The following is a 27,518-nucleotide window of genomic DNA, read 5'->3' on the forward strand; positions in this document are numbered from 1 at the left end:
AATGCAGGTGGGAAGATTAGATCTGACCCCACTCAAGATTAAGAAGTTGCTCTCCGTAGATAAGGAAAAAGGGAGAACACGCCTTCACCCAGGGTGGACTCAATTATTGCGCAAAGCAAACAAAAGCACCCAGTGGCGGACACAGCCAGCAGTGGGCCCCTGTGCAAAATTGTAATTGTGGGCCCCCCACAAATATGGGCGTGGCTACAACCGGCAAAAAATAGTGGACAGAACCGGCAAAAAAAATGGGCGTGGCAATGACCGGATGAGGGCGGAGCTAACTGTAACTTAAAGCGAACCCGGGCTGAGGGTTTATTTCCTTTTAAACAATACTAGTTGCCTGGCGGCCCTGCTGATCTATTTGGCTGCAGTAATAAACTGAATTACACCAGCAACAAGCATGCAGCTAATCTTCTCAGTTCTGACAATATTGTCAGAAACCCCTGACCTGCTGCATGCTTGTTCAGGGTCTATGGTTGAAAGAATAAGAGGCAGAGGACCAGCACGGCAGCCAGGCAACTGGTATTGCTTAAAAGGAGAGAAATATGGCAGCCTCAATATTATTCTCACCTCAGGTTCCCTTGAAAAGTGCAACACAAAGACAGTGGGCCCAAGTTTTGGTGACCCTTTCCCCAGAAAATTCACATAATTGTGCAGGTTTTCTCAAGAAAATACACATCATGTCGGCAGATATGCCCAGAAAATACGTGCAATCATGTCGGCAGATATGCCCAGAAAATACGTGCAATCAAGTCGGCAGATATGCCCAGAAAATACGTGCAATCAAGTCGGCAGATATGCCCAGAAAATACGTGCAATCAAGTCGGCAGATATGCCCAGAAAATACGTGCAATCAAGTCGGCAGATATGCCCAGAAAATACGTGCAAACAAGTCGGCAGATATGCCCAGAAAATACGTGCAATCAAGTCGGCAGATATGCCCAGAAAATACGTGCAAACAAGTCGGCAGATATGCCCAGAAAATACATGCAAACAAGTCGGCAGATATGCCCAGAAAATACGTGCAATCATGTCGGCAGATATGCCCAGAAAATACATGCAATCATGTTGGCAGATTTGCGCAGAAAATACATGCAATCATGTGGCAGACCTGCCCAGAACATACACCTGCTAATATAAATAAAAAAACAAAAACATTTACTCACCTGCAGCAGCAGACCTCCTGTCCCAGCCTCCATCCGGCGCGCAGCTCCCATGGGTGGTTGGGTGGATAGATAGCCTGGTGGGTGGGTGAGTGGGTGGGTGGGTTGGTAGCCTGGTGGGTGGGTGGTTGCTTTGGTAGCCTGGTGTGTAGGTAGCCTGGTGGGTGGGTAACTAGCCCGGTAGGTAGGTAGCCTGGTGGGTGGGTGGGTAGGTAGCCGGGTGGGTAGGTGGTTAGGTAGCCGGGTGGGTAGGTAGGTAGGTAGCCGGCTGGGTAGGTAGCCGGGTGGGTAGGTGGGTAGGTAGCCGGGTGGGTGGTTAGGTAGTCGGGTGGGTGGTTAGGTAGGAAGCCTGGTGGGTGGGTAGGTAGCAGGGTGGGTAGGTAGGTAGGAAGCCTGGTGGGTGGTTAGGTAGTCGGGTGGGTAGGTAGGAAGCCTGGTGGGTAGCCTGGTGAGTGGGTGGGTAGGTAGGTAGGTAGGTAGCCGGGTGGGTGGGTAGGTAGCCTGGTGGGTGGGTTGGTAACTAGCCCGGTAGGTAGCCAGGTGGGTGGTTAGGTAGGTAGCCGGGTGGGTAGGTAGGTAGCCGGGTGGGTAGGTAGGTAGGTAGCCGGGTGGGTAGGTAGGTAGGAAGCCTGGTGGGTGGGTAGGTAGCCGGGTGGGTAGGTAGGAAGCCTGGTGGGTGGGTGGGTAGGTAGCCGGGTGGGTAGGTGGTTAGGTAGCCGGGTGGGTAGGTAGGTAGCCGGCTGGGTAGGTAGCCGGGTGGATAGGTGGGTAGGTAGCCGGGTGGGTGGTTAGGTAGTCGGGTGGGTGGTTAGGTAGGAAGCCTGGTGGGTGGGTAGGTAGCCGGGTGGGTAGGTAGGTAGGAAGCCTGGTGGGTGGTTAGGTAGTCGGGTGGGTAGGTAGGAAGCCTGGTGGGTGGGTAGGTGGTTAGGTAGCCGGGTGGGTAGGTAGGTAGCCGGCTGGGTAGGTAGCCGGGTGGATAGGTGGGTAGGTAGCCGGGTGGGTGGTTAGGTAGTCGGGTGGGTGGTTAGGTAGGAAGCCTGGTGGGTGGGTAGGTAGCCGGGTGGGTAGGTAGGTAGGAAGCCTGGTGGGTGGTTAGGTAGTCGGGTGGGTAGGTAGGAAGCCTGGTGGGTGGGTAGGTGGTTAGGTAGCCGGGTGGGTAGCTATCCGGGTGGGGGGCCCGACTCCTATCCTCCCTCCCTCCCTTCCTCACCTCGGGGGCCCCCTCCCGATATGCGCGGCGGGAGAGCGAGCGGCAAATGCAGGAAGTCTTCAGGGCTCTCCAGGCAGACGCTAGAGGCCCAGCCGCTGAGTCTCCAATATGTCTCCAACTGGAGACATATCGGAGACCAAGCGGCTGAGCCCTCTAGCGGATGCCTGGAGAGCCCTGAAGACTTCCTGCATTTGCCGCTCGCTCGCTCGCTCTCCCGCCGCGCATATCGGGAGGGGGGCCCCCCGAGGTTAGGGAGGGAGGGAGGATAAGAGTCGGGGCCCCACGGGGGGAGAAAATTATAAAAAAAAAAAAATATATATAAAAAAAAAAAAAAATACTTAATGGGCCCCTGAAGAAAACGGAACTTCAGGGGCCCTCGTGCGGCGGCACGGCCTGCACGGCCGTATGTCCGCCACTGAAAGCACCAAAAGAACAGAAAGGACTAAAATACTTAAAATTAATATATAGAGGAGTCAGTGGTGGACTTACCTCCTGTAGGCAGACACAGGAAACTGTTGATCTTGACTGTCAAAATCAACAGTTCCCTGTGTCTGCTTAGAGGAGGTAAGGTCCACCACTGACTCCTCTATATATACATTTTAACGATTTTAATCCTTTTTACTCTTTTGGCGCCTCTGTTTGCTTTGTACAATTTAAAGGGACAGTGACTTAAATTAAAAAAATGTAACTTACCTGGGGCTTTCTCCAGCCCACCATAGGCCACGAGGTCCCCCGGCGTCCTCCTGGCTCCTCTCCATGTCCCTCCGGCGGCTCCCATTACCGGCGACACCCCGTTCAGGTGTCGGGCCGGCTCTTCCTGGATCCTAACGCTCAATGTCATTACGCCGCCCGCTATGCGTCATCATGGCGGCCGGCGTGACAGGTCTGCGTATGCGCGGTTTAGCGGTCGAAAACCGTGCATGCACAGACCTGCCACGCCAGCTGTCGTGATGAAGCGTAGCGGCCGGCGTGATGACACAGAGCGTCAGGATCCAGGAAGAGCCGGCCCGACACCTGACCGGGGTGTCGCCGGTAACGGGAGCCGCCGGAGGGACACGGAGAGGTGCCAGGAGGACACCGGGGGACCTCGTGGCCTACGGTGGGCTGGAGGAAGCCCCATGTAAGTGAAATCTTTAAATTTAAAGAGAAACCGTGACCAAGAATTTAACTTAATCCCAATTAGTAGCTGATACCCCCTTTTACAAAAACAATCTTTACCTTTTCACAAACAGACCATCAGGGGGTCTGTATGGCTGATATTGTGGTGAAACCCCTCCCACAAGAAACTCTGAGGACCGTGGCAGTTTCCTGTCTGTGAACCTTGTTGCATTGTGGGAAATAGCTGTTTACAGCTGTTTCCAACTGCCAAAAAAGCAAGCAGCAGCTACATCACCTGCCAGCAGTAGAAATGCCACCATGTGATAAATGTCAGAATGTAAATCAGGGATTTAAAAGATTTTACAATGGGCAAACACTGACTAAATCATTTATACATATTTATTGTAGAAATGAAGCACTTTTTTATTACATTATTTTCACTGGAGTTCCTCTTTAAGTCACTGCTCAGGGTCCCTTTAACTATCTTAGGTTTAGCCATAGGTAGTAAAGTACCGGTATTTAAAGAGATACTGAAGCAAAAAAAAGTATGATATAATTAATTCTATGTATAGTTCAGATAATTACCAGAACATCAGTAGCAAAGAAAATGTTTTCATATTTTTATTTTCAGTTGTAAAGTGTTTTTTTTATAACATTACACCATTCTCTAATATTTGCAGTTTACACCCTACACTCAGCATTCTAAATGATTTTATAGAGCAGGCTAGTGAACTATTGAATTGTCCTCTGGAGAGAAAAAGAAAATACAGAGACTGACAGTTGAGATGATAAGCTTCAGAAGACAGAGCTCTCTGCGACTTTGAAAGTCGTGGAGCTCTATGGCTCTTTTGCATAGATAACAAATGGAGTTTCTTAACTCTTCCTGTACTGGAAACAATATTAGACTTATGTCTCTGCTCCTAATGTTTTATTTTTTAGCTGTACTACGCATACAAATTGTTATATCATAATTTTTTTTCCGCTTTAGTGTCTCTTTAATACAGATTTTTTATACTTTAATAGTAAAGTATCAATATTAAATACCAATTTTTTACTATTGGGATTACTGGGCGCCTAGTTTTCCATGCACCTTTTTTCGATGTACTCCATCCTCCGGGAGTCTGTTGGTGTAGCCCCATCCAATAATAGTCTTTGTTGCTATGGTCGCAATGGGTGATGATGACAATAAAAAGTCTCCTAGCATAATGAATCTACCTTGTAATTAGGCAATGAATTATCTGTAGAACAGACAACTGGCACATGGGCTCCTATTATGTTCTACTTCGCCACATACAGTCTAAACTCCCACATTCTTCCCACGCCTGGTAGGAATGTCAAAAATCATGAGCAGACTTGTAATAGACCCATGTCTTCTCTTGTTGATTTGCATTGCAAAGATAATTGATTTTGTTTTCTAAGTACGCCTTTGAATCAGATAAAGGCAGCATGTTATGTTTTTCTTTCAGACCTATTGTTCACCTTGTTAGTGAGAGTTAATTATCCCATTGTCTGCAGTGGTGGAGCGGTAGGAGGACAGATGCCACATCAGAAAAGTTCTGTTTCAGTAAGTATCGAGATTGCAGGAACTGATAGCTGTTTGGAGCACCATTACTTACCCAGTGCTGCTCCTATGGCCCCCGGCCTGTACGACATGCGCCATCTTCTCAAGCCAACCGCCGCTTCTGCTGTCATTTGTAATTCCCGCCAGAAGATGTAGGCCAGAAGATTCGAGTACGAAGCTTGAGAAGATGGCGCATGACATGCAGCAACTGCAAGTACCCATAAGTCCTTCCTCAAAGTAATAAATTAAATTGGTTGGAATGTCCCTACACCATACAACCTTGATCTGATCGTATTTGGTATACTGCCACCACTTCTTCAGAGAGGAAGAATAGTCTTAAATCTAAATATTCCTGTAAGAGAAAAGTTATTTCAAACAGTCTAACTAAAAATAGCAACATCACAACACAACAATCTGGTAGCGTCTCTTTAGAAGGAAGGATTCTTAGTGGGTTATTTAGAACAAGGGCAAGTCCAAAATGTTCTCTGTAGCTGTAGTGGGTGGCAGGGCCGGTTTGAGACAAGCACATACGAGGAGGCAGTCAGAAATGCGAAGGCGGCATCATGTTTGAGCACATTTTTTCTAGATGCGGTAGTGCGGCGTGGCAAAAAAAGGGTGTGGTCATGGCATCATGTGGGTGGGGCTAACTGTAATGTAGTTATAGCAGCTAATGTAGTTACATAAATAAATTATAACGTAAATGCACATAATGACAGACAGCATTTCCACAGTAAATGCATGTAATAAGAGACAGCGTTTCACCAGTAAATGCACATAATGACAGACAGCGTTTCACCAATAAATGCACATAATGACAGACAGCGTTTTACCAATAAATCTACATAATGACAGACAGCCTTTCACCAGTAAATGCATGTAATGAGAGACAGCGTTTCCTCAGTAAATGCACATAATAACAGACAGCGTTTCACCAGTAAATGCACATAATGACAGACAGCATTTCACCAGTAAATGCACATAGGAGTCAGCGTTTCACCAGTAAATTCACGTAATGAGAGACAGCGTTTCACCAGTAAATGCACATAATGACAGACAGCCGGTGTCCCCAGTATATGTAGCCTGGTCCATAGGTGTCCCCAGTATATGTAGCCAGGTCTATAGGTGTCCCCAGTATATGTAGCCAGGTGTATAGCTACCCCCAGTATATGTAGCCAGGTCTATGGGTGTCCCCAGTATATGTAGCCAAGACTTTAGGTGTCCACAGGAGGGGTGGCAGCACAGAGAAGAGAGAGTGGTGGGCACAGCAGCAGGGAAGTGGGGACACCCCCCTTCTATCACCTGGGGCTCCCCCTTCCTCGCTCCCCCCCTCTAGAACTAAGCATTATGTCAGCGGCTGGCAGCGGGCGGGACTTACCGCCTCCTCGTTCCAGGGTGAGAAGAAGCTCTGCATTGCCGCTAGTCTGGTCTGGTCTAGACCAGAGCAGCGGCACTTAGTACTTCCTCCGGCGCTTGAAACAAGGCAGAGGTAACTCCCGCCCGCTGCCAGCCGCTACCACGAAACTTAGTTCTGGAGGGGTTAGCGAGGAAGGGGGAGCCCCAGGTGAGGGAAGGGGGGAGACTTTCCCCCCTTTCCTGCCGATGTGCCCACCGCTCCCTCTTCTCTGTGCTGCCACCCCTCCTGCACACAGCACTCTGGCGCCCCCCCCCCCCCCCCCTGACCACGGCTGTGCGGCAACCCTATTTTACGGAGCAAGACATTTGTTTGAGGGGGCCCTGCCCCCTCTTGCCCCATGCTAGAGCTGGCCCCGGTGGGTGGTACTATAAGGAGGAGTGACAGTTAAATCTGCTTTGTATTCTTCATTTTGGCAGTGACAGACATGAGACTGGTGCTAACTCTACTAAATTATGGCCTCGGTCAAAAGAATCATCAGATTAGTGTAGCAATGTCTGAAATGTTCCAAGTTGAGACAGGACATCTTGGATATAAATCCAGGGAATGCTACACACAGACAAATCTTCATTTCTGACTGAAGACACACCTAAATTATATCATTGTTCATATTCCTCTAATTTTTGGTTTGTGGCAAAGGCTCTTTTGTACAATTCAGACGGTAATTTTTATCAACCAAATATTCCATCCCTTACATCTGCATATAAAGAGGGATTGGATGCTTTCCTTGCTTAGAAGGGCATCCACGGTTATAATTACTAGTTAATTCCCGGGAGAGTTGATCCAGGGATTTATATGACTGCCATCTGAAGTCGGGAAGGAATTTTTTCCCTCTTAAAGAGAATCTGTATTGTTAAAATCGCACAAAAGTAAACATACCAGTGCGTTAGGGGACATCTCCTATTACCCTCTGACACAATTTTGCCGCTCCTCGCCGCATTAAAAGTGGTTAAAAACAGTTTTAAAAAGTTTGTTTATAAACAAACAAAATGGCCACCAAAACAGGAAGTAGGTTGATGTTCAGTATGTCCACACATAGAAAATACATCCATACACAAGCAGGCTGTATACACCCTTCCTTTTGAATCTCAAGAGATCATTTGTGTGTTTCTTTCCCCCTTCTGCTCTCATGCACTGAAGTTTCAGGCTGCTCTTTTCTTCCTGCAAACAGCTTTGCCCTTGTCTGAATTTCCTCAGTATGTGAAAGCCCAGCCAGCTCAGAGGACACTTTATCCAGCTTGTAAAAGATACGAGAGCAGAGAGAAGCTGCACTAATCTAAATATCACACAGGCAGTGTGCAGAGAGGGGCCTGAAAGGGGGAGTTCATAGCAGAACCACAACACTGAAGAACTTGGCAGCCTTCCAGACACTGGCCGACAAGTCTGACAGGGGAAAGATACATTGATTTATTACAGAGACTGTGATAGCAGAAAGTGTTGCAGTAAGCCAGAACACATTAGAATAGCTTTTGGAACTTGTAGGATGATAAAAAACAGGATGCAATTTTTGTTACGGAGTCTCTTTAAGGCTAATTGGCCCAGCCCTTGTAAGGTTTTTTCGCCTTCCCCTGGATCAACAGGAATATGTGCAGGTTCAGGATGGTGGGTGTTTTTTTTTGTTTTGTTTTTGTTTTTCTGGTTGAACTTGACGGATGTCTTTTTTTCAACCAAACTAACTATGTTACTATGTAATGATGATTATATTAGACTTTGGTTCTACAATGTGTGGAAAATCTCCTCTCCATTGTGTCATATGCAGAAGACATTGAATGCCCTCCTCGTCTTCCGTGGCTGATGGTTGGGAGACCTTTCTTTCTTACTATAAATGACAAACTCTCTTGCCACACAGGTCAATTGTTGGCTTTTAGAGTGTGGTTGCTGGTAATTGTAATGCTGAAATAGATGGGTATTTCTTCCCTCTCTTCCCGGATAATCATGTAGCTATATTCTCTTGGAAGGAGATGGTGACAGTGCCCTTAAGAATTATGACTATAGAAATGGTGATACATTAAGCTCATAACTCCCGAGCTGTAAGTGTGTACCTAGCCACATAAATATCATTTCAGATCTCTCCTCCATCCGCTCCTTGTCTCTATACTTTTGTCCCTCCTCATGTGAGTCGCTTCCATTTCCATCTGTAAGGATGAGCCGTAAATCTCAGCTAAATTGTTTCATCTTTGACTTGGTGTCTGAGAGGCTCTGTGCAATGTTGCCATTTTCCTTTTAAGTCTCAGGAAGCCTCCTTTGATGGTGAAATCCATTAGAGATGTGTTGGGAGATAGCTGGGAATTGCAGCAAAAAGTTTGGTCAAAAAAGTAAAGATCTGCTCTATTTCGAGAGGAACCTAGTAACAAGCATATGCAGGCTACCATACTTATTATTTTCTTTCTTTAAAAGGAACCCAAGGTGTGAGACCTATGGGAGATGCCATATTTATTTCCTTTTAAGCAATACCAGTTGCCTGGCAGTCCTTTCTCTTCAGTAGGGTCTAAATCACACACCGGAAACAAGCATGCAGCTAATGTTGTCAGACTTGTCATAGATATCTGATCTGCATATGCTTGTTCAGGGTCTATGGCTTAAAGCATTAGCGGCAGAGGGTCAGCAGAACAGCCAGACAATGTGCATTATTTAAAAGGAAATAAACACATCAGCGTCCATATCCCTCTCACCTCGGGTTCCTTTTAAAGTGCTTTTTCCCTGGTTGTTGCTCTGATACTTTGTCTTTTAGGCTTTCTGAATCACTGACCCAGAATGAGTACACAGATCAGGTGTTCTGATCCAAATCCTTCATGTAACAAATAGTAAGGCAGCTGCGGCGAACAGCGCCGTCACCGCAGCTGCCTCCGTCTCCCTGCCTATCCGGTCACCCGTGCCTCGGGCGTCTAGCACGCCGAGGACGGGTTTGTCTGCCGCTCATAGGGTCGCAGTGACGCATGCGCGCGCGCAGCTGACGTCACAGCTGACCTGCGGGTCGGCTGACATCACGCCATGTGCCCGCCACCGCTGATTGGCCGGGCACAGGGGGCGTGCCTCAGGGTCTCCTCAGGCTCTTAAGCCCGGAGGATTCAGTTAGAACTTGTCTGCTGTTGCGATCACTTCGTGTTAGCGCACAGACCTTAGATAGATCCGGTGTGCTTTGATCCGGGAGGAAACCGGGGATTTCACACAGTGATAGGATTGGTTTGATAGCCATAATTATAATCGGAATACTGTTTATTATCTGTGTATGACTCTTGTTTGTTCTGACTATTCTTACTCTCAGTGATTCTGTACTTCTGCCCATCTGATCTTGCTGCCGACTCTGCCTGTTAAAACCTTTTTGCCTTTGCCTTCTGATTTTGTACCGTATCTGTCTGTCTGTTGCCAACTCGATTAGTCTGACCAATCTACTCTCACCAGAGGGCCCTTGTCCCTAGTGAGGGGCTCTGTACTGTTAGTGCCCTCCAGCTCCTCTGGTGATGTACAGCTATACCTATCAGTACTACTGTTGCACCAAGCACTATCCTTACTATCACATTAGCTGCTGGTATACTTGTATTATTGGTGATTCTGCAGATCACCATATAATCAGGTATATGTGAGAAAACGCGGAAGAGCCGCCGCAAGTGCTCAGAGTGAGGCGGCTGATTGCGCGTTTGGCGTGGCATCTGGAGTGTTTAGGCACGCGTCCACTAGCGGGGCGGAACGCGGAGAAACCGCCGCATGCCCAGCGGCGGAATCCGCGTCCGGCGCGGCAGTCGGTACGCATAGGCCTACTACTGACACAGGGACTGAGCGCGGGGAGACCGCCCCATGCTCGGTTGGCGGTGCGGCTGGCCCCACGCTCGAACAGGTTGACACTTTGCAAAACATGTCTGGTGTGGCTGGGACTGGTAGTCCACACAGGTTCAGAAGGACGCGCGTGCGCGCTGAAAGGCAGAGCTTATATGACACTCAGAGGAGAGTCAGCTGACCAGGCCGGTCAGCTGACAAATCCTTCTGTTCTCATTGGTCCAGCACTTAGGGGAGGCGCTGGGAAGCGCTGGTGTATATATACTGGGTGCTGGCCATTCCTCTGGTGTTTGGCGTTGCGATCACTATGTGGTAGCACTCAGACCTTGTCCGTATCTGTGTTATTAGACCAGTTTCCAAGGTGTTGATGGCCAAGGATCTCACACCTTAGTCTAGGAAGTCTGTTACTATCTGTATTATATTCTAGATCAGTTTCCAAGGTGTTGACGGCCAAGGAACTCACACCTTAGCTTAGGCATTGTTGATTATTTGTTATGACCTTCTGCTTTCCTGACCATTCTTCTGATCTCTGATTTTGTACCTTTGTCATTCTGATACTCTGTTGCCAAAACTAAGCTAGTCTCTGGATTCTGCATCTGCCTCCTGTCTCTGTACTTTATCTGTCCGTGTGTTACGACCTGGCTTGTCCGACCTCGAGAACTATCTCTCCTGTTAGGAGATAGTTCACAGATCTGTCAGTGACACTTCTCCATTGGTGTCACTCACGTTCTGTCCTTCCCTCTCTCTGTCTGACTCCTCCCCGTGGAGAGTCCAGACTACGGAAGGAACCAGTTGCAAGCAGTATTCCTATTTGCTCTTGCACCTGTCTTCCAGGTGCGGTCCTCAAAGTATTACTGTGCTCCAATACACTCTTATCACTCAGGTGTCCAGAGGTTAGAGATATATCTGATTATCGGTGATACTGCAGATCATCAATAATCTGGTATATATCTGCATTCTCGGTGATACTGCAGATCACCGGTAATCAGATCCTCTCTGTGTTACACCGATCGTTACAGTATATATCTGCATTATAGGTGATACTGCAGATCACCTAATAATCAGAACTCTGTTACTTGCTGACACATATCGTTACACTTCATCAACTAGTGAAGCAGAACATCAACATGGCAGCCAGGTAACTGGCACACTCTAACCACCTAGTGCACAACTATTACAGGTCACAGATCAAAGTAGTGATGAACCGTTTTGCATGGTAATTTGCATTCATTCATAATTTGGCATCAACTCGTAATAACAAGCAATTTTGCGTAATTATGCAAAATGTTGTGTAATTTTGCATTAATCTGTAATGACACACAATTTCACATCATTACTCATAGCTATGCAAAATTTGTCATCATTTACGTAAGTACGCATTAGCTATTATGTTCATAATTATAATTATGAGTAATTTGTAAGTAAGTAAGCAAAATTTACCAGTCATGACAAGTCATAGATCACAGATTGCAGGTCACAGGTCACAGATCACATTTCTTAGATCACAGGTCACAGATCACATTTCTTAGATCACAGGTAACAGATTACAGGTCACAAGTCTGATCGAAGATCAAAGATCACAAGTCAAAGATAACATGTCACAGATCACAGATGGTGTTGATCATAAAAAACTATTTTGCTTTTGTGAAATTTCTCATAAGTTGCGAAATTATGATCCTGATCGTAATCATGATTTCTCATGTAATCTAGATTTTGCATTATTTTTGCAAGGTATGCAAAATTAAGTTTACAGAGATCACTTATGTACTTTGAATGGATTTTCATATGTGTATACATCTAATATAAGTTAAGTGGTAGAATCATCATAATTTTGTACTGTGTGTGTGTGTGTGTAGTGTGTGTGTGTGTGTGTGTGTGTGTGTGTGTGTGTGTGTGTGTGTGTGTGTGTGTATGCGTGTGTGCGCAGTTTGTGTACATTGTGTGTGTGTCTGTACAGTATGTTTGTGTGTGTGTGTGTGTGTGTGTGTGTGTGTAGTGTGTGTGTGTGTGTGTGTGTGTATGTGGTGTGTGTAGTGTGTGTGTGTGTGTGTATGTGGTGTGTGTGTGTGTGTGTGTGTGTAGTGTGTGTGTGTGCGCAGTTTGTGTACATTGTGTGTGTGTCTGCACAGTATGTATGTGTGTGTGTGTGTGTGTGTGTGTGTGTGTGTGTGTGTGTGTGTGTAGTGTGTGTGTGTGTGTGTGTGTGTGTGTGTGTGTGTGTGTGTGTGTGTGCGTGTGCGCAGTTTGTGTACATTGTGTGTGTGTCTGTACAGTATGTTTGTGTGTGTGTGTGTGTGTGTGTAGTGTGTGTGTGTGTGTGTAGTGTGTGTGTGTGTGTGTGTGTGTGTGTGTGTGTGTGTGTATGTGGTGTGTGTAGTGTGTGTGTGTGTGTGTAGTGTGTGTGTGTGCGCAGTTTGTGTACATTGTGTGTGTGTCTGTACAGTATGTATGTGTGTGTGTGTGTGTGTGTATGTAGTGTGTGTGTGTGTGTGTGTGTGTGTGTGTGTGTATGTGTGTGTGTGTGTGTGTGCGTGTGTGTGTGCGCAGTTTGTGTACATTGTGTGTGTGTCTGTACAGTAGAGTAACCAAGCAGCTCGGGGTGACCCAAACCACTAGGAATGTATAGGGGGATAAAAGAGACCGAAAAGCCTTCCTACTAATAAGCAATGCTTGGTCTGATTTGCCTTCTTTAAACAGAAGGAAATTTGCAATAATTCAGCTATAAGTGAACATTTGTGGTTACCCACAATATCCATGCCATGTACTGATGAGGATCAAAAGTCCGAAACAGGCTGTCTACATGTGGGTTTGATTTGCCTGTGTAAAATTTAAAGCTATAGGCTTGCTATACACCAGAGAGCTTAGCTTACTGGGGCGAGGAGAGAGAATTTGCATATTCAGTAGTGATGCATTGTGGGTAACCATAAATGTTTACTTATAGCTGAATTATTGCAAATTTCCTTCTGTTTTAAGAAGACAAATCACTCCAAGCGTGTCTGTACAGTGTGTGTGTGTGTGTGTGCACAGTTTGTGTACATTGTGTGTGTGTCTGTACAGTATGTGTGTGTGTACATTGTGTGTGTGTCTGTACAGTATGTGTGTGTGTACATTGTGTGTGTGTCTGTACAGTATGTGTGTGTGTACATTGTGTGTGCGTATGTGTGTGTGTGTGTGTGTGCGTGCGCAGTTTGTGTACATTGTGTGTGTGTCTGTACAGTATGTGTGTGCAGAGGGCCCAATCGTCCCGATCTCGTCGGGACTGTCACGATTTGGGGGGGCTCTCCCGCTGTCACGGTATGAGCCCCCCAAGTCCCGGCGGCAGTGGGCAGCAGTAAAAGAAAAAAAAATGATCGAGGCGCCAGTGGCGCGTGGTATGCGGGATGCGGCCATATCATTACTACCTCCCTCCCTCCTTCTCTTGAGATCTGCCCCCCTGTGTCCCCATTAGCAGAGTGCGCAGCGAGCGTAGCGGGCTGTCATTACCTGCGTCCATGCACGAGTACCAATGTCCGGCTTCACTCTGCTTCCTGTGACGTCACAGGAAGCAGGAAGCTGGATAAAGACACGGTACTCGTCCATGGACGCAGGTAAGATGACAGCCCGCTCCGCTCGCTGCGCACTCTGCTAACGGGGATACAGGGGGGCAGATCTCAAGGGAAGGAGGGAGGGAGGTAGTAATGATATGGCCGCATCCCGCATACCACGCGCGGCTGGCGCCTCGATCATTTTTTTTTCTTTTACTGCTGCCCACTGCTGCCGGGACTTGGATCTTTTTTTGGCACCCATCCTCACCCTCCTCCCCACCACCCACGGGCAGGGTGTATGAGGGTATATTTAGTAAAAAAAAAAAAAAGAATAAGGGCATAAATATTAATAATTTAAAAAAAATCTTCAAAAAACAATTGTAGGCGTGTCTTGGGGGTGTGGTTGGGGGTGTGGTTAGAGGTGTGGCCAGTGTCCCGGTTTCTTAGTTTAAAATGTTGGGAGGTGTGTGTGCGTGTGTGTGTGTGTGTGTGTGTGTGTGTGTGGTGTGTGTGTAGTGTGTCTGTCTGTCTGTGTGTGTGTGTGTGTGTAGTGTGTGTGTCTGTCTGTGTGTGTGTGTGTGTGTGTGTGTGTGTGTGTGTACAGTGTGTCTGTATAGTGTGTGTGTGTGCGCGCGCAGTTTGTGTACATTGTGTGTGTGTCTGTACAGTATGTTTGTGTGTGTGTGTGTGTGTGTGTGTAGTGTGTGTGTGTGTGTGTGTGTGTGTGTGTGTGTGTGTGTAGTGTGTGTGTGTGTGTGTGTGTGTGTGTGTGGTGTGTGTGTAGTGTGTGTGTGTGTGTATGTGGTGTGTGTGTGTGTGTAGTGTGTGTGTGTGTGTGTGTGTAGTGTGTGTGTGTGTGTGTAGTGTGTGTGTGTGTGTGTATGTGGTGTGTGTAGTGTGTGTGTGGTGTGAGTGTGTGTAGTGTGTGTGTGTGTGTGTAGTGTGTGTGTGTGTGTGTAGTGTGTGTGTGTGTGTAGTGTGTGTGTGTGTGTGTGTGTCTGTGTAGTGTGTGTGTAGTGTGTGTGTGTGTGTGTGTGTGTGTGTGTGTGTGTGTGTGTGTGTGTGTGTAGTGTGTGTGTGTGTGTGTGTGTGTGTGTGTGTGTGTGTGTGTGTGTGTGTAGTGTGTGTGTGTGTGTGTGTGTGTGTGTAGTGTGTGTGTGTGTGTGTGTGTGTAGTGTGTGTGTGTGTGTGTGTGTGTGTGTGTGTAGTGTGTGTGTGTGTGTGTGTGTGTGTGTGTGTGTGTAGTGTGTGTGTGTGTGTGTGTGTTTATGTGTGTGTGTGTGTGTGTATGTGGTGTGTGTAGTGTGTGTGTGTGTATGTGGTGTGTGTGTGTGTGTAGTGTGTGTGTGTGCGCAGTTTGTGTACATTGTGTGTGTGTCTGCACAGTATGTATGTGTGTGTGTAGTGTAGTGTGTGTGTGTGTGTGTGTGTGTGTGTGTGTCTGTACAGTGTGTGTGTGTGCGCACAGTTTGTGTACATTGTGTGTGTGTCTGTACAGTGTGTGTGTTTAGTGTGGATTTTTGTTCACAGTGGGTGGACAGTGTGTTTGGCATCATCCTATCCATAGCTCCCAACTCCCCTTTTCCGCTGGGACAGTGCCTCTTTTTCCCTGTTTTGGAACCAAATCCCTCTATCCTTTGTCCCTCTTTCCTCTTCATTTGTCTCTCTTTATTCTTCAGTTGTCCCTCTTTCAAAACTGAAGTAGACAAGACAAGACAAATAACATTTATATTGCGCTTTTCTCCTTGCGGACTCAAAGCGCCACAGACAGATCAACGTAAATATATATATTTTTCCTACTGAAAAAGTAGTTTGAGACTCTAAACTTAATTTCATTTTCATTTCCTATTTACAAACTGAGCGGCTTTACAACAGGACCTGGAAACATTTGTTTGTGGAGTTTAAGCAAATTATCATTGAGATGTTTAGAGGGCTTTTGGCTTTTTGTTAGGCTATAATGTAAAGTCATTCGTTTTGAAGCCTTGGAAATATCACATAGTGTCCATTAGAGCAGGCGGGGAGATAACAGTGTGATTTCCATATGGCGCTTTCAGCAGAGACAGGTATATCTGGGCACATCAGGCTGTGTGTAATCTCTCCTCCTCCGCAGTGTTTATGTCAGGAGCCACTGACACAGTGTTCCAGTACAGTAGATTAGGTGTCTAGATACAGTTATTAGGCTTATTGATAATTCTGATTTAGCACGCCGCACACTGCGTTCTGCAATTATCCATTTTGCCCATCATAATTTTGTCTGTGCCACTCAGGGCCTGTCGAGCAGCCAAGGCTCATATTTTATAAATGGAAATGGTGCACGACCTGAGCTGTGATCTCTAAACACCAGTCACTTCTCATTTGGAGAGAGGAGGAGAGGCTGCACTAATAAGCTGCTCTTGCTGAGTTAATTGATGTTGGACAGTTAACCGTGCCTGTTCTGTTGGGTGACAGCAATTCCGTGTATGAGGGATGCTACGTGTTCCTCTGAGCCTTGGCTGTCCAAGGTTTTTCAAGGACTTGAACAAGCATTGATGTGGCATTGGGTCTGCTCAGTGAGCTAAAGTGAGGCCTGGAGGACAGAGTGAAGGGAGGACAGAGGCTCAGCATATCGGGAAGCCGTGGGGGAGGGGGCATAGGACAGGCCTAAAAGGGTTTCTGCAGAAGTCAAGTTTCATAACTTAAAGTGAATCAAATCAAATCCAGATCAAATTGCATTCTCTGCTAATAAATAAGCTGCATTTTAAAGAGTGAAAATAAAGTAATAAAAAAAGTGCTTCATTTTTACAATAATGATGTATAAATGATTTAGTCAGTGTTTGCTCATTGTAAAATCTTTCCTCTCCCCGATTTACATTCTGACATGTATCACATGGTGACATTGTTACTGTGGGCAGGTTATGTAGCTGCTCCTAGCTGTTTTGGCCGTTAGAGACAGCTGTAAGCAGCTATTTCCTGTCTGTGAACCTTGTTACATTGTGGCAGTTTGCCAGGAGCACCGCGGTCTCAGAGCTTCTTGTGGGAGGGGTTTCACCACAATATCAGTCATACAGCGCCCCCTGATGGTCTGTTTGTGAAAAGCAATATATTTCTCATGTAAAAGGGGGTATCAGCTACTGATTGGGATAAAGTTAAATTCTTGGTTGGAGTTCCTCTATAAAGAGAAACCGTGACCAAGAATTGATCTTCATCCCAATCAGTAGCTGATGCCCCCTTTCCCATGAGAAATCTTTTCCTTTTCTCAAACAGATCATCAGGAAGCTCTGAATGGCTGATATTGTGGTGAAACCCCTCCCACAGTGTGATGTCAGGACCATGGTCCTGATAGTTTCCAGTCTGTGAACCTTGTTGCATTGTGGGAAATATCAGCTGTTTACAGCTGTTTCCAACTGCCAAAAATGCATCATCTCCTTCCACTGATATTACCTGCCAGCAGTAAAAATGTCACCATATGATAAATGTCACAATGTGAACGAGGGAGAGGAAAGATTTTACAATAGGCAAACACTGACTAAATCATGTATACATAATTATTGTAAAAATTCAGCACTTTTGTTCATTACGTTATTTTCACTGGAGTTCCTCTTTAAATCTGTGCCTAGTTTGTTTTCTGCTTGAAGGGTACATTATTCCCCTTACCCAGTCCCATAAAGATTTAAAAGTGAAAAAAAAGTTGTAAAATAATACATGCTACCATAATTAAAACCCACATATTTTATTTGTCCATTTCTCCTGGTTATTACACTGTTTAAATTATGTCCCTATCACAATGTATGGTGCCAATATTTTATCTGGAAATACAGGTGCATTTTTTCAGTGTTGCGTCCATCACTATTCACAAGCTCATAATTTTAAAAAACAACAGTAATATACCCTCTTGACATACATATTTAAAAAAATTCAGTCCCTCAGGTAACTATTTCTGTATTTTTTATTGTAATTTTTTAATGCAAAAGTTTATTTGGATAACTATGGGAGAGTGTGAAAGGTAAGGGTCCTTTTACACTTAATCAGTTGCTCACAGTTATAAGTGAAAGAAAACGGAGTATTGCCCATGTTTTCCTATGGCCTCTTTTACACTTAACGCGTTTTAACTGAAGTTTTCTTCCCAATGTACTGCTATTGAAAAAATGAGTACCAACACGCATTAACGTGTACTAACGCACACTAACGCATACCAACTGATTAAGTGTAAACGGGGCCTAAGGAGTTAATTTTAAATTATGTGTACGTTTTTTTATTAAAATAAGTGTATGTAGGTGTAATTTTACTATTTGGCCACAAGATGCCCTCACTCATTAGCTTCCTGAGCGTACTATTAGTACGCCAACAGGAAGTAATGTGTGGACGTGTAAGTTTTGTTATTTGTGAATGAACGCGGCATCTCATTGATGCTGGCGATCATTGACACGGAGACTCAGATCAATGATTGGGATCTGCTTTCCCATTCATTGATCTGCCCTCTGACGATCAGCAGCAAGAACGAGTGCGGCAGCGAGCGGGAGTGCACGGCGGCAAGGGTCGAGTATCTATGTCCACGCGAGGTGTAGAGTTATTTTGCAGGGACATAGATACTCGCCCCGGGGGAAAGGGCCATATGGCAGTATAAAAAAAGGAAGTGCTCGGAGACAAGGCCAAGTCCTGCAGTTCAGAAGGACAGAGCCACACTATACCAGAAAGATGTGAGAAGAAAACCTACATTTGGATTCCGCACCAGTATTTTGGGCACAGAATCCCCCTCTGGGGGATACTCACCTTGGGAGGGAGAAGCCTCTGGATGCTAACAAGGCTTTCCCATCCTAGGATGTACTGGCAATCCGGTGCTGTAACCCCCCCTCCCCCAAACAGAGGAGAGGTAAATATTTACCTACCGCGATCTTGCGCAGACGCACTCTTCGTTCTAGCTAAGGCAAAAATAGCCGAGGCCTCTGCTGTGCTGCCAGTGTGCCCTAATGTCAGAAAACTTTTCAGAATGTGTTGTACAGATTATATAGCATACAATAAAATTGCCTAACAGAAAATCTGGCAGAAAAGTCAAATAATGAGTCCAACTTGGAAAAGATCCACGAGAGGAAATGCCACCGAGATCTGTCATTAAAATTTTTACACATTTTGAACTCAGCAATCTCAGCTGATTAATTACTATGCTTGCTGCTTGTTTAATGCCAGTGTAGACATTTGTAATAGCAACAGAAGTTGAAGGGTTTAGCTGACAGAAGGTTGGAGATCTTCTCTTTGCCAAATACTCTGTTTTTATAAAAGCAGCACAGCAAAATCTATTACTATTATATTACAAATAAAAGGAAAAATTTGTCATTCTGTTCCCTCTATAATCATTCATGTATAGTGCCAGAATAAAATCTGTATTAGGCCTGGGACCCACTAGAAAGCATGTCGCTAGCGATTTGTGATGGCGCCAGTGGCATAGCTAAGGAGCGGTGAGCCCCGATGCAAGTTTTACATTGTAGCCCCCTAAGCACTCTATACATAACAATTGATATGGTGCACCAAAACCTGCCAATGGCATCTACAGTGTCAGAGGTGCAAGAAGGGAATGGGGAACAGTTTGTTAATGATAACCGCTATTCAAAGTATCTACAGTGGCTTGAAAAAGTATTCGGCCCCCTTGAAGTTTTCCACATTTTGTCACATTACTGCCACAAACATGAATCCATTTTATTGGAATTCCACATGAAAGATCAATACAAAGTGGTGTACACGTGAGAAGTGGAATGAAAATCATACATGATTCCAAACATTTTTTACAAATAAATAACTGAAAATTGGGCTGTGCGTAATTATTCAGCCCCCTGAGTCAATACTTTGTAGAACCACCTTTTGCTGCAATTACAGCTGCCAGTCGTTTAGGGTATGTCTCTACCAGCTTTGCACATCTAGAGACTGAAATCCTTGCCCATTCTTCTTCGCAAAACAGCTCCAGCTCAATCAGATTAGATGGACAGCATTTGTAAACAGCAGTTTTCAGATCTTGCCACAGATTTTCAATTGGATTTAGATCTGGACTTTGACTGGGCCATTCTAACACATAGATATGCTTTGTTTTAAACTATTGTATTGTTGCCCTGGCTTTATGTTTAGGGTCGTTGTCCTGCTGGAAGGTGAACCTCCGCCCCAGTCTCACGTCTTTTGCAGACTCCAAGAGGTTTTCTTCCAAGATTGTATTTGGCTGCATCCATCTTCCCATCAACTCTGAACAGCTTCCCTGTCCCTGCTGAAGAGAAGCACCCCCAGAGCATGATGCTGCCACCACCATATTTCACAGTGGGGATGGTGTGTTCAGCGTGATGTGCAGTGTTAATTTTCCGCCACACATAGCGTTTTGCATTTTGGCCGAAAAGTTCCGTTTTGGTCTCATCTGACCAAAGCACCTTCTTCCACATGTTTGCTGTGTCCCCCACATGGCTTGTGGCAATCTGCAAATGAGACTTCTTATGCTTTTCTGTTAACGATGGCTTTCTGCTTGCCACTCTTCCATAAAGGCCAATTTTGTGCAGTGCATGACTAATAGTTGTCCTATGGACAGATTCCCCCACCTGAGCTGTAGATCTCTGCAGTTCGTCCAGAGTCACCATGGACCTTTTGACTGCATTTCTGATCAGCACTCTCCTTGTTCGGCCTGTTAGTTTAGGTGGACGGCCTTGTCTTGGTAGATTTTCAGTTGTGCCATACTCCTTCCATTTCTGAATTATCATTTGAACAGTGCTCCGTGGGATGTTCAAGGCTTTGGAAATCTTTTTGTAGCCTAAGCCTGCTTTAAATTTCTCAATAACTTTATCCCTGACCTGCCTGGTGTGTTCTTTGGACTTCATGGTGTTGTTGCTCCCAATATTCTCTTAGACAATCTCTGAGGTCGTCACAGAGCATCTGTATTTGTACTGACATTAGATTACACACAGGTGCACTCTATTTAGTCATTAGCACTCGTCAGGCAATGTCTATGGGCAACTGACTGCACTCAGACCAAAGGGGGCTAAATAATTATGCACACCCCACTTTGCAGTTATTGATTTGTAAAAAATGTTTGGAATCATGTATGATTTTCATTCCACTTTTCACATGTACACCACTTTGTGTTGGTCTTTCATGTGGAATTCCAATAAAATTGATTCATGTTTGTGGCAGTAATGTGACAAAATGTGGAAAACTTCAAGGGGGCCGAATACTTTTGCAAGCCACTGTATAGAAGTGATTATTATGAGCACAGGACCAATAGAAATCTAATACTGCAGCTAAGGGAGGGCCCCTCTGGCCCAAGGGCCCCGATGTGGTCGCAACCTCTGCACCCCCTATTGCTACGCCCCTGGATGGTGCTTTGCACTTTTGATTTTGAGAGCAATTTCCCTGCTGCTATACAATACATAAGAATGGAAACACTCCCAAAATGATGCATGTCCTGCGATTGCAATTTGCCTAATCACAATCGCTCTAGTGGAATCTGTCCCATCCATTTACATTGGCAGAGCTAGCAATTGAAAGTGATCCTTAAATGCTCAATAAAATGCTCTAGTAGTGGGTTCCAGCCCTTAGGCTGTAGACACACTATGAGCGCTTTCTGAGCGTTTTTTTTTTAAAAGCTCTCATGGACTTGCATTAAAGTTGCAGCAAAAGCGCGGTAAAATTGCAGCTATCTCGATTTTCCAAAAAATCATGATTGTGGCAATTTTACAGAAATGTCACTGTGATTTAAATGCACATTCAGGGCCAGATTTGTACTCTTTACCGCCCTAGGCCACTGTCACCAGCCGCCCCCCTTCAGTATAGATAGCCTGTTGACCCCCCCGCCCCTCACCTCCAGTATAGGTGATGACTCCCATAATCCCTCTTTTTCCCAACCCCCCTTTCAGTATAGGTAGCCAGCTCACCTTCACACTGCAGCAGCCATCAGTGTCACTCATTTCTCCACTTATCTCCAGTGCAGGAGCTTCCTCTTCCTTTCCATCTCCAATGCTGCCCAAGTCCATAGCCGCCGGCCACAATGCAAACGTGCACAGAGAGCAAGGTGGCTGCTGCACAGGCGGCTAGCAGCAGAGTACCGCAGTCAAGCGTTCGCCTGATCTCCCTGCATTGCAGCATTTTCAAGCTTGCAAATGCTGCACCAGTTTATACTACTGCTTTGGTGCCCGTGTTCCTGTGGTGCCCTAAGCCATGGCCTAGGTGGCCTTGGCCTAAATCCCTAAATCCGGCCCTGTGCACGTTAATGGGAGCATTTGTTAAAAAACACCCAGAAAGCTCTGATGGTGATAAAAGCACTCAGAAAGCGCACATAGATAGTGTGTCTACAGCCTTATAGTTTGTGGAAAAGTCACAAATAGGGTTGAACGACAATTAAAATTCGTTATTTGTTTTGTGAAACATTACACAATTATTGCAGTTACAATTCTGATTGTAATTACAATTTCGTGGGCAATCTTGATTTATCGTAATTTATGTATTATTCGCACAAATGCGTTGAACTCTTTGAGACATCATTATTGTATCCACCCTTGGTGGAGGGTTGCGACCCTTTCTACTATCTACAGAGAGCGACTTCTTATTCCTGAGTGGGGTCAGGATAATCTCCCCACCTGCCTTTACAGTGGTTGCCTATTGGTGACCCATGTTTGTAAGTATAACAACTATTACTCTTTGTCATTACCCCCTTTGTCAATACATACTACACTATTGGGGCTCTTGGTGTTCCTCTGTTTATCTTTGAGACATCAGACAACACATTTTCATATGTGAGAAAACACATTTTTGCACAAATCAAATGCATTGAAGTCTGTGAAGCATAAGAAAACTGTTAGTAAGGCTCCTATGATCTGGCTTCTTAGTGTGCAGCAATATAGAATGCAGGAGAAACAGATATTACCTACGCCAGGTGCAGTATAATCATGTCCTGGGAAACTTCATTTGAAGTTTCCCAGGACGCGAATATTAGTCAATTAGTTGTGCGCTACCGTTACCGCCGGTTAGCCGGGACATGAATAAATTCAATAATCTAAATCCACAAGTCAATGAACGCAGGCATCTATTAGATGCCTGCGTCATTGTTTCTTCTGGTTGTTACACTGCCTCGCATTATTTCCGATTCACGTCCTTATGAACGCGAAACGGAAATAATGACTGAGGACATCTTGTGGCCAAATAGTAAAACTACATCACACCACATTTTATTCAATACAAATACCTACACTTACATCTAAGATTAACTATTTTCCTCCCACACTCCCCCATAGTACCCAATCTATATATATATATATATATACACATACATTACATAGAAAAAAATACATAGATAGTTGCCTTTGGGACTGAACTTTTGTTTAATAATTATGTCAAGGGGGTATATTACTGTTATTTTTTAATTTGCGGGCTTATAAATAATGATGGATGCAAAACTTAAAAAATGCACCTTTATTTCCAAATAAAATATTGGCGCCATACATTGTACTAGGAAAAAATTTTTTACGTTGCAATAACTGGGACAAATAAGATGTGTGGATTTTATCCACAGTAGAACTTTTTATTTTAACACTATAATGGCCTCAAACTGAGAAATAAATACATTTTCCACAATTTTTTTATGATTCCAATTAAAATGTGTTGAGGATAAAATAATTCTAAAGGCCCATACACACGTCGGATTTTTTCGAACGACGGGTCGTTTGAACGTCCCGTCGTTCAGTCGTCCGCCCGCTAAATCGGGCGTGTGTACAGACTGTCGTTCGCGTGATAAGACTGAGTTTGAGCGATCTGCCCGATCGCTCAAACTCAGTCTTATCACGCGAACGACAGTCTGTACACACGCCCGATTTAGCGGGCGGACGACTGAACGACGGGACGTTCAAACGACCCATCGTTCACGAAAATCCAACGTGTGTATGGCCCTTTAGCATAAGAAAGCCTAATTGGTGGTGAAAAAAACAAGATATAGATCATGTAATTGTGATTCGTTGTGATAAGTTATTCGCGAAAGAGAGGGAGGAGCGCTGACAGTGAAAATTGCTCTGGTCCTAAAGGGGAAAAAAACCCTCAGTGGTCAAGTGGTTAATCAGCACCTCATGGCTAATGGCTCTTGGCTAATACACACCAAAAATATATACAAGTTTATGTAGCTGGTAATGCATAGATATACACATAATAGACTGTTGTTGCTAAATACACATTCTAAAGAAAAACACATTTTCACATATGAGCAAACACATTTTTGCACAAATGCATTGAAGTGTATGAGGCATAAGAAAACACATTTTTGCATATGAAAAAAAAACATTTCTGCATAAATGCGTAAAAGTCTATGGGCTTGATTCACAAAAGAGTGCTAACTGTTAGCACGGTTGTTTTCGCGTTTGCACGAGATTGCGAATTTTTGCGCGCAATTAAAGGTTTTCGCGCGCAATGTGAAAACGATAAAGATTTTGCGATTGCACACGAAAACGTTTAATTGCACGCGAAAATTCACAATCGCGCGCAAGCGCGAAAACAGACGTGCTAACAGTTAGCACTCTGTTGTGAATCAAGCCCTATGGGTGTGAGAAAGTTATCTTTTCGTGAAATGATGCATAATTGTAAAATGATAGATCATAATTATGATTATATGAAAATTGAATTCCACAAAAGTCTGGAATTTCAAATAAAAATGTTACGTCATGATTTCCGATGGCGAGCTCCTCACTATTGACCAGCTCCTCCTCTGCCACCACGAATATTCACAGGAATCCTCACTTTACTCAATGTCATCTCTGTCAAAAACCTGTAACAGCAATTATTTCAAGGCCATGTCTGGCAGGTAAGCCTGTGTAGAAGTAATGCTGGGAATACACGAGTCGACCCGGCGGCTCAATTAGCCGCCGGATCGACTCCCGCTGCGTCCCCGCGTGCGCTGGATCGATTCCCGCTCGTCCCCGTGGGCGCTCCTTATCTTCCTTTCATTTTCTTCCCATTGTCCGCCGGCGGGGATTGAGCGCAGAATCGATCCGGCGGGGTATCGGACACGTCGGAAATTATCAATCGAGCCATCAGCGGCTCGATTGATATGGAGAAACGAACCATCTATGCCCAGCATAAAGGCTGTCATATGGAAGAGACTAAAGCCTGGTATACACCTTACATTTTGACTGGCCAATTCTACCACCTCCAGGTAGTATGAGGGCCAACAGATATTGAAAACTATGAGCAGATTATGTAGGTAAACCCTCATACTATGTGAAGCTGGTAAAATTGGTCAATGATTAGTCAATCAAAGTTGAAGGTGTGTACCAGGCTTAGAGAGGAACTTTAACTAAGTACGCAGCACTGTACAGAATATATTGTCTTATCATTTAATTGTCCCTCAGAGGAGCTCACAATCTAATTCCTACCATAGTCATATGTCTATGTATGTATCGTGTAGTGCATGTATCGTAATTTAGGGCCAATTTAAGGAGGAGCCAATTAACTTATCTGTATGTTTTGGGATGTGGGAGGAAACCAGAGTGCCCGGAGGAAACCCACACAGACATGGGGAGAACATACAAATTCCTTGCAGATGTTGACCTGGCTGGAATTAGAACCGGGGACCCAGTGCTGCAAGGTGAGAGCGCTAACCACTATGCCACTGTGCTGCCTGTGCCGCCGTAAGCCTCCTGCGCATGTGGGGTTCTCGAAAGACTCAACTACGCATGCGCAAGAGGCTTATGGCAACAGGGGTGTGTGAGAGAGTCATGTGTGCGGACGGGCTGTGCAGGCGCAGTAGCTCATGACTTCTGTCAAAGTCGCCAGCTTAACGGAGCCATCAGCGGGACCACGGAGGTGACCCAGAGGACACAGAGGGACTTTGCAGGCTACAGGAGGCTTGAGGAAGCCCCAGGTTAGTACATATTTAAATTTCTAGGCACTACGCAGGGTCCCTTTAAGGCTGGCTGCTAATGGGGATCCCTGCCTCTGCTAATAGCCTTTCTAATAGATGAGGAGCTGTCAATTACTGAAAAATGGCAGAGGAGAAGGAGGAGAAGATTTTTTCCCTACTGGATTTTTCTACGTAAATAATAATGACTGTGACAGGTTCTCTTTAAACCACTCCCTAGTTTGGGCTACATTTTAGCACCTGTCAGTGTGAAGCTTTTATACAGGACAGCACCATGGAGGAAACAGGAAAAATTGGAGCCTGTACAGATGCATTAAAAGGTGCCCAAGATAAATGTGATTGTTTTGTAATGTAATGTTTTGCGAAGATGAATTTCATGCTGGACAGGCTCTTTAAAAATCAATTTGTGCTTGCTTCCTCCGTATAGATTGATGCCGCTGGAAGAAAATATCCATTAGGATGAAAGTGCTTAGAAACTTGGCTGACTATCTGTAGAGGCATCACTTCCCAGGACTAATTACTAGTAATTATTCAAGCAGCGGTTGCACGTTGTGATGGGTCCCCTGGGCTCGCGTGGACGGCTCATCTGGTCGCCATAGTGTGGATTATGCCGAGCCTATTTGGTGCTACTATGTTTCATCTGCAAACATCAATCCCATCAACAAATCTTCTAAGCTGAATAAACACAGAGGTGGCCGCTCGGAAGGTGATAATTGTTGCTGCAATGTTTACTGATAATGAGTTAGCCCTCTTGTTTGATATTCTCGTCTTATCTCAGCACTGAGGGGATGTTAGGAGCTCCAGCTCCCACCCCTGAATTCAGTGAGGACCTGTGATGGTAGAGCCAATCTTCAGCCAGTCTTCCGAAACAGTCTGTATGCATGCTGGATTATTGTGGCTCTGTACAATTAATAAGCTGACGCATCATTACATTCCAGCGGTTCTGGAGGTGTGGTTAGCTTACAGGGGCAACAAAGGATGATTTGCACATTCAGCAGTGATGCATTGTGGGACACCTCAAAGCTCACTCCAACCTGAATACTCACAAATACCTTCTGTTTTAAGAAGGCAAGCTTTTGTTTTGCATAGAATCCTAGTAAGAGGGCTTTTTGGTCCTATGTAGCCCCTTAACCTCCTGAGCATTAAGCCGCTCAGGAAGTTTTGCAACCTCGGAGTCCCCCAGTATAAATTTAATAAAATGCATGCTTGCAAAAGTTTTAGCTAGCACTAGGCTAGCTAGTGTAGGTGGCACTGGCCAGCGCCCTTTGTGGAGAGGATCGGGCCTGCGCATGACGTCATGTACGATCCTCCCCATAGAGAGGACCGGAGCTGTGCGGGGAGGCTGCGCCCATCGCTGGAACCAGGCTGGTTGGTTGATGAAGGTTGATGAAGGGGGTAGGCTACAGGCCTGCCTGTAGGGTTAGGTGGTGGAGGGGTAGGCTATAGGCCTATCTGTTGGTTTGGGTTGATGGAGGGTGGGAGGCTATAAGCCTGCCTGTTGGGTTTAGGTTGGTGACGGCCGGGGACAGGCTGCATGTCTTCCCGTTGGGTTAATGTCTCTCGTAAAATGGAATGACAGTGATAACACTTTGTTATTGGTAACTAGGGATACTTTTATTGGCTTCAGTTTAGTTGAAGGTCAGTTTGGTCAAACCGGCCCAGATATTCAAGCTTTTGTAGGTCTTGAATGCCACTAAATCCATGGTGATGTTAATGTTGTGGGGATTCGAGGGTCTGCGTTGACTGGAACTATTGTAGCATTTCCCTTAACACCATAATGATTTACTACACATCTTAAATGTGTCCTTCAGAGGACACACGAGCCTCTGATTAGTGCCCTCATTGATTATCACAGTCCCCATAAACGTAACATTTTACAAATGATTGATGTTAACAAAGATTTATCGTGGATGGGAAAGGGGGGTCACTTGTTGT

The 27,518-nt window shown here is 45.2% G+C and overlaps 1 long non-coding RNA gene across 2 annotated transcripts in view; it reads left to right on the plus strand.

The window, feature by feature from the left end:
• Positions 1 to 26,258, plus strand: part of LOC137538151 (uncharacterized) — a 72,627-nt gene extending 46,369 nt beyond the window's left edge. For both annotated transcript variants that reach the window (XR_011024692.1, XR_011024693.1), the window contains exons 5-6: positions 4,938 to 5,035; positions 26,011 to 26,258. This is a non-coding gene — a long non-coding RNA (uncharacterized lncRNA). The remainder of the gene's footprint in view (positions 1 to 4,937; positions 5,036 to 26,010) is intronic.
• The last annotated feature ends 1,260 nt before the right edge of the window (positions 26,259 to 27,518 follow it).

Source organism: Hyperolius riggenbachi, chromosome 11 (genome assembly GCF_040937935.1).
Source record: "Hyperolius riggenbachi isolate aHypRig1 chromosome 11, aHypRig1.pri, whole genome shotgun sequence".
NCBI lineage: Eukaryota > Metazoa > Chordata > Amphibia > Anura > Hyperoliidae > Hyperolius > Hyperolius riggenbachi.